This window comes from Opisthorchis viverrini (assembly GCF_000715545.1).
Source record: "Opisthorchis viverrini unplaced genomic scaffold opera_v5_129, whole genome shotgun sequence".
Lineage (NCBI taxonomy): Eukaryota > Metazoa > Platyhelminthes > Trematoda > Opisthorchiida > Opisthorchiidae > Opisthorchis > Opisthorchis viverrini.
Window position 1 is genome coordinate 937,718 of NW_008751783.1, and position 8,063 is coordinate 945,780.

Genomic DNA, 8,063 nt, shown 5'->3' on the forward strand with positions numbered 1-8,063 from the left:
AACTCTGTAATTTGAGCAGGATGATGGCGCTCATTGAAAATAACGGCTTCCAGTTAAACTTAAATCTGTGGTTTGCCCAAACTAACTGTGTAGGCTGTGCGACGCTGAGGATTCAATTTACAAGAATTAGACATACGTACTTTTAGCATTCGCTAGGTCCGAGCCATGGGTGGCGTAAACTGAATATGTCACACGTTCAATGGCCTTGGCCGTTGTAAGGAGGACTATGCGTTCGTCCCCGGAAATCGTTTAGCTATTTTCTAGCCATTCCAGAATATTTTGCGCCAACTAACCGGATTGTCCGACCATTATCATTGGTCATAAAGGAACAGCTGATAATTATTTTTGACTGGTTAGAAAATCCTGGAGGACCGTATCGTAGACAATTCATGCCAAGAAATTCTTTCCAGGTGCGGGAGTATTTCCTCCCGATATTTCACTAAAGGATAGCAAATTTCACTTTACCTTGAAGGATGTTGGTCCCAACTCACTTCATTTGTGCACACTTTCCCTCATACAGCCTTCACTCCAAAATAATTTGTCCACCGAAATCTCGAATTCACGAATTCAGTGAGCAAAATAATTATTCGCCCACCGCTTTTTTGCTCACGTTTTCGTTACTGCGGCACTTGCAACAAATTTGTGCATAAAATTATCCACTTCCCGCAGGATATGAAAGAGTTTAACGTCGAAAACAGCACGCTTCTATTGAATATATAGTCTGATATATGTGATATTAGATAAGCAGGTGTATTAAGGCTTCCTGCCTGTGTTCCCTCGCAGCGCAGTGACGAATCTGGCAGTAACCAAAGTTATCAGTTGTTTAGTGATGAAGAAACGTTAAACAGAAAATGAAATACATGTACCTTAATTAGCTGTCTAACATTCACCAAAACTAGCAGAGCTCCAATTAATCTAACTGACACATCCACTCATAGCTGACTTGGTGCTAAACACGGGTAAAACAGCTAGGATGAAGCCAAGCGTATCAATTGACAATTTCGTACGCCGTTTGGAAGCCAAATACCGTATTACCGTGAGATACACGTGAGCATTGTTGCAGACAGAAAACAGTTCAATTTTATCTGTTATTCGTTAATTCGACTTCCTTCATATTTTGACGCCTAGAATAGTTCTGTGCGCAATCTCCGGTAGCGTACATACGGCGTCGACTCTGTCCGCGCTTGAAACTCCAAATTAGCCCTCAGTTCAGTGAAGAACAGTACTTAGTGGTTAATGGTTAGTGAATAGTTTGGTGGATTGTATATGGTGATCAATTCTGTTTATGATTGCTTGTGCCCGAAGCAGCAACTCAAGTTCGGTGCTGGCTAAATAATATGCTGCCGTTTGCCAGTCGTGTGAATAACTTCTGAAAGGGGTCATCTGTTGTCACAACACCGTAGATTATTTTATCACATGAATAGGCCAAGAATCACTGAACATGTGGAAAGCACGGTGTGTGGAAACTGTGTGAGAAGACAGCAAATCGTTTGAACAAACTATCGACGAAGTCTGAGCATATTGGAAATGGTCATTTGAGGTATGTCAGAGAAGTTTATTCTGGACAAGGAAAATATTCCTTAGTGTTCCCACCAACCATTTTGCTCATAGTAACTCCTTAGCTATTGTGAATGGATTTCTGCAGATTTCTGCTATTCGAACGGCAGCTGCGCCGGTAGTTTAACCGCAACATGAGTTTACCTCTCGGGAGGTTAGAATAGGTCTTTTTCTGTTGAACGGCGCATCTCCAGGGGAGATATATCAACTGGAAACCTGTCAGAGCTGAATGGTGCAATGAGAATCCACGCTTAGAGTGAGTTCGTTAAAAGCAACATGCGTCAACCCACCCAGTGTGCTTTCTTCGCAGAAAACTCCAGAACCGTAGGAAGCTACTTCAGAGCAGCTCTTATCCAATAAGGCATCTATTTTTTCAAATGGTTAGCTTTAAAAAATGTTGATAAACTACTGAGTCACTGTCTCAATTATCCTACCGAATTTTTTTGGACTTACCACACCGATACATCATGACAAAAGGATTACTCCGAACCTGTTGGATCCATTCATATTGAGAAATTACGCGTACATCTGCGGATGAATAAATATAGTTGCCTCCTAGAGCAAAGCTGGTCAAACACCTTTAGCTATGACTTACGGTTTCCATCTATCAGCAGCATGATCAGTTAATAATGTGAATACACGAAATGTTAGTAATCGAACAATGATACAGTCAAGTTGATGCACTATTAGTATGAGCATACGCTATAGCACTGCAAAATAACAAACACTCCACTTGTATTGCCCAAGAAGTCGTCAGGATTTAAAGGTCCTCAGAATTCCGGATAGAAAACATTGGCCCACAAGCGCCGACAATGGAGTCTAAATCTTTTTGAATCTGTGGTTTCAATATTATAACTCAATTATGAGTGTTTTAAGCCCTGGAGGAATTCACAAGTGTGAATTCTGTTCAAAACTGTGTTAATTCTACACTGCAATATGCCCAGTAGTTGCATCTTTGCTTACTACGTTGGATCCTAAACGTGTATTGCAAACGGATTCCTGCTCCTGCTAAAATGTATTCATTTGTCATTGCATGTTTATCCGGGAGAAGCTTAGAGAGGACACTCGCGAGTGTACATTGTTGCGATATGATGGAAAGTAAAAAACGACAGCTGAACACTTTTCCGGTCTCTTTAAAACACGCCTTTTAACTGTGCTTGATACTGGACCACACTCACATAATTCACTTAATTCTCGTATTGTCAAACAAACCAAACCAAACACCCCCACTAGGCAGGATGCCGGGTCCATGTGATACATCTTCATATCCATATCTCACATTTATGGGTCCTTTCAGCGCCAGGCTTGTCTCATGTTAACCTCAGGATGATTTTTTATCTGCGCCCTGGCGTCTGCTGGCGTCTATTCTATAGAGGAGAATGTTGGTAGCTCAGGTAGCGTAGATTGTGGTCGAATTGATTGTGACAACCACCAACGCACCGCCACGCACTACTATGCTCCCCAATAACGCACTGATGATGTCACCTCGATTGGTGATTAAACGTTTGCAATCAAACTGTCCAGTTCAGAGAACAAACCAACGATCAGCTGGCATCTATCGAGATTCCGTTCTGAAAGTGAATTCACTCTAGTGCAAAAGCCGAGAATTTTCGTACAACTGTTTTTTCCTTGTTGAGAATCCCTAGCACTGCCTATTTCGTGAAGATCCTAAATCCTAAATTTTCTATTTAGGGTAACTATAACCATAAAACAACCGTATATCATTAGTGGTGTGCGGAATATTCGGAGAACTAACCTGTGTTATTTTTTTTAGAAAAATCGGTATCCTTTGATATTTTGAGTTTACTTGGTTGTGCTAGCCACTCTTCGCAAAGTAAACAGTGAATGGGGCTGTGTGGCTCCCGGTGTAGAGTCCTCAATTCGGACAGATTATCCTCGAGTGAAATACTGTGTAGTACATTGCATCAATGAGTTTTTCTACGACATTTAACACTCCCGATCCTATTATTTTGTGCTGTACATAAAATGAGTGATTACTTTGCCGCACATCAAACGCTAACGTAAAGTCAAGAAGAAGCTGTCTTTCGCGAAACGCCAGAAATTTCCAAATGAACGGAAAGTGTGTGATGTTGCTTTGGATGAGGAAACTGGTCTAATAGACCTCATTGCGAATGCAAGGTAACTTTACCCTGTCCTCTTTAAAACAATGACGGATCACATCAGCGTTGACGGCTCACAAGTTTGTAAAGCATGTTTAGGATTAACAACCACGTTAAAGACAAATTTGTATCCATTGCAGGTTTTCCTGTTTTTGCTAGATGCCGTAATTGAGGAAAACCATAACAAGAACTTCTTATCCTTTTAGTTGTTGGGCGGAAAAGTTGCTCTTTGAAGGACTAGCATGGTCTTATTGGGAATGGCTTTGAGTGGTCCGTCTTAGGATATCAACTGTAACTCACATCTCACGGGAACCGAACAGAATTGCCGTTGACTGGGGTGGTTGTTTCGATAACATGATGTATACATGTGAATATATGTTGCGAAAATATAAAATAAATGGATTGATGCATGAAGAGGCATCTGCAAGGGGTACTGCAATCAGTTAACCCTACTGATGTCATTAGTTTTTCAGTCAAAAATAAACCAAGATGTTCCTGGGAATTTGGTTAAAAATTTAGCCCACGTTGAGTAAACATACAGGGTCTGCTTCATTGGAATTTTTTCCTATTTGACCCAAACTCATGTTGACATTGTGACATGAAATCGCAAGACCTAAATGTAATGCAGGCCATAAAAGACGTCAACCTGTCATCGCCGGATGATGTCAAGGATTTTGTTTGCTTGTGTAAAGGGATATCATAGTCAAATCGAAATTGGAGAGGACTGCACAAAGGCCTCTAGAAAAACCGATGGAAGTTTGGCGATTTGATAGGAGGCTCCGTCAAATATGTCCTTTATTTAAGTCGCTTGTCATATGCATTTTCTTGTAACAGCAAGCGCCTGTCAACAACAGATATTTTTCTTTGATCTTGTCGGAGGGAAGAGAGATTTTCCCGCAAAAATATAATCATAAATCTTGACCGCCAACTGTTTATGCAATCAAATCAAACCTATCCTGTCACTAGAGTGAAAGCGATGTACAAGTTGAAAAACATGTGAGCATCACAACATGAAATTTGAAACAACTGGTCTCATGGGGTCGGACTTTGCGAGAATTATATCTTGATTTCAATGAGCGAACCTAAAACTTCATGGAATAATCTCATATATTCTGCCGTTTCATCAAGAAATATTTATGAGTGATAAGAAGCTTTTCACATTTGCACGGATAACAGCAGTCACCCTTTAGGCGTCCGCATTCCTCATAAAAATCACCGACAGCATAACATTAGTGCTCAGCGTTGATGTTTTGTTTCTGTTCAACCATGATTGATTTAAAACCCTTATTTTGAAGAAAATACCAAAGGTTGACGGGGAGGGGACCTAGTGCGGATCTACGACGATCATTCAGGAAATCTGGTTGGCTTTCCAAGTCCACCCTACTTTACAGCCGGCGCACATGCTCACTCTCATTTAACGCCTGGATATTCGCAGAGCCAAACTATTTTCAGGATCCACAGGGACATTTCTCCAAGATTCAAACTGTCTGATATCCAGCGCTTGGACGTTATCGTTGTGCCATGGGTGAAGTGGTCAGCACTGTGAAAAGATGTGGCGATCTTATTCCAGCATGAAGTCACACCTGATAGGTAAGAAGTGGGAGATACTACGAAAGACCATTCTGATAAATTCATCCAACTTCCGCATTCGTCAGTCTCTCAGTTACTAAACGATTTGTCCGCATTTTACGCAACCTCAGATAAAGAAATGAGAAGCAACTACAGACGATTGGGCGGTGTGAATTCACAGATGTTTTTCTGCCAACATTAGATCCACCCTTATTGGATTAATACGTGATCAATTTTGATTATTTGCTGGTATGCTTTTTGAGGTCACCACGTAGCCAGAACCAGGTTATTTCGGAAATTCGTACTACATAAAAACAGCCGGCATTCGGAGCAAAGCTGAAGCAATCACTCGTCATTGTCCGTACATATTGGGTCTAATCCATGTGGGCCACTTTGAGTATCAAATGCACTAAGTCTACCCACTTGTGCACTCAAGTAGCCACGGCAACCACCACGATATCTGAGACTCTAACTTGCCGCCATAAGACATTCAAGTTGTTAGAAAACCTTCCTGTCAGAGCTGCAGTCAGTTTGAAGGAGGGGGGTAAGCAGACACGACAAATCAGCTTCCCACCTTGACTTCGCCAGGCGAGCAACACGGAGGTAACTATCAGCGGGTAACCACTGAAAGAGGAGTCCTTCAGCCTGGTGCCTTAGGACACCATTCCTTGTACATCGTACCGCAACAGCCCCCGGGTCGCCAGATGTGCACAGCCGAAATGAGTGGAGAGTGATGAGGCGGTTAGTTCAGCCACTGTGCTTGCACCTTGAAATTTTATTTAAGTTACAAGGCGGGGATCAATTTCAAGCGAGTCCAGTGTGTCAGAAAGAGCAGCTTGTAATCCTGCTTGCCCAAGAGTGTGAACATTGAAAGCAGCCGGATAGAATGGATCTTGATGCTCGAAGATGAATTTAGATGTGCCAGATGACGCGCACATGCTATCGCCAAAAGCGATGCGGGATGAACGAAGTCGCCAATTCTGACTGATAGGCCTATTAGTGGGCAAAACAGCGTGGAAAATTATGTGAAAGCGAATAAAGTGGGACCAAAGTTGCACATCTTATAACAGAAGACAATATCGCAGTTAGCTGAAGTTCATTTGCAGGGTTAGCTGACCCAGGCAATGTGAGTGACCAGATTCAATTCAATTTGTTAACGAGATTACCAGTGCTAAAATTAATAGCACAACATGACACTGAAGCCATCAAGAAATTTCTCCCAAAGCATAGATCAACACTATATGAAGATCAGGTCTTGTTCTCCATATTAAACAATATATTTGTAAAATATTGGATTGTCGATTTTGAACCGTAATGCTTTTGAAACGCCAATTCTTCGATCGTGGTAGTTTTGAGGTTGAATGAAAGTTTGTGCTTGGAGAAACGTTTGACCAAGCACGCCCGCAACATTTCACAAGGCATATCTTGGATGGCCTTGACCCACGCATCCATTTGTACCCACATGGTGATGATCATGCAACCCCACATGTATTCGGGATATGCCGGACACAAGGCTGAGACTCCTGTCATTAAAGTAAGCACCACATCCATGGTGTTTCAGTCACGCTTAATGGGAACTAACACTCAAAGAGACTAGGAATGACACAGTTGAAGGAAGCTTTGTGTTATTAAAGCAGATAAAGAGCAGCAAAGAGACTGATGGCCGAAACCGAAGCCGTAGCCAAAACCTACGCCTCTTGATGATGAAACATTAGTGAAATCAAGTGGAAACTCCTCACCGAGTTGATTCATCAGATAAATACGATCACAGATTATCATTGTGAGATAAGTCAACAAAATGAATATCTTGAATGGCCTACAGTTCATCTATTGATGATTTGGGGGCTGGCACGTCATCGAATTAATGTCACACACATTCACGGAGCTTTCGCCTCACCCAGTGAGTGAGAGTGGGTCTGATAGCACACATCTTAATCTTGGTCTATCAACCTGTTTGTTTCAATACCGAAAGTTTCAGCCTAAGTCGCCGGTGTACACTTGCGGATAGAACATGTATACAGGTTAGGACAGAGAAAATGACAGGACTGCAACAGGAGAATAAAATTTCTAACATCAAGTGCTGTTCCAAACACACTTCCATCTTTATCCCATACGAAACGGCCAACCCGCCAGCCAAGTTCATTGATGACAGCAAAAGTTCTTCCCTATTGATATTTTGATTTCTCTCATCTCTCATTGTCCTTAATGCAATGAACGACAATCGAAGAATGCTACACTTATCTCACCACTCTGAAGACTGTTTCAGTTCATTGGCACCTTCCGGTAAGTATCCAATGAGGTTGGAATCAATAAGATGGAACATGTCACTTTAATCCTGGTTCGTTACTGATACCGCGTTTGGTTTCATGTCCATAGCGACCAGTAAGCAGACCACCTGCGGAGAGTTCACTAGCAGTGGACGTACTGAAATAAGGCTTTTGATCATTGAAGTGAGTGTGATGACAACAATACCGCTGTACACGCTTGGATGAATTCCACATTCATAGTGGTGCTCCCAAATAGGCCAACTACGGGAATTTAACCGGCAAATGTAAGGGCGATGAATGTATCAATCGCAGAATGTTTCTTGGCTATGAAGACTGGCTTGAAGGAGGGGGATGCCTACCACTATGAAGGGTAATATGTACTAGGTATTTTGTAGTTTCCACGGTACAAACATAATTTATACTATTTCAAATGGTTCCGGGTATTTAACCACAGAGGCCTAGTTGATAATCTTATCATTTTGCAGTTGTTTTAGATAATAAGTGAATCACTCTTGTCAAAACTCCAGTTTTTTGCGTTAAAACTCACTTC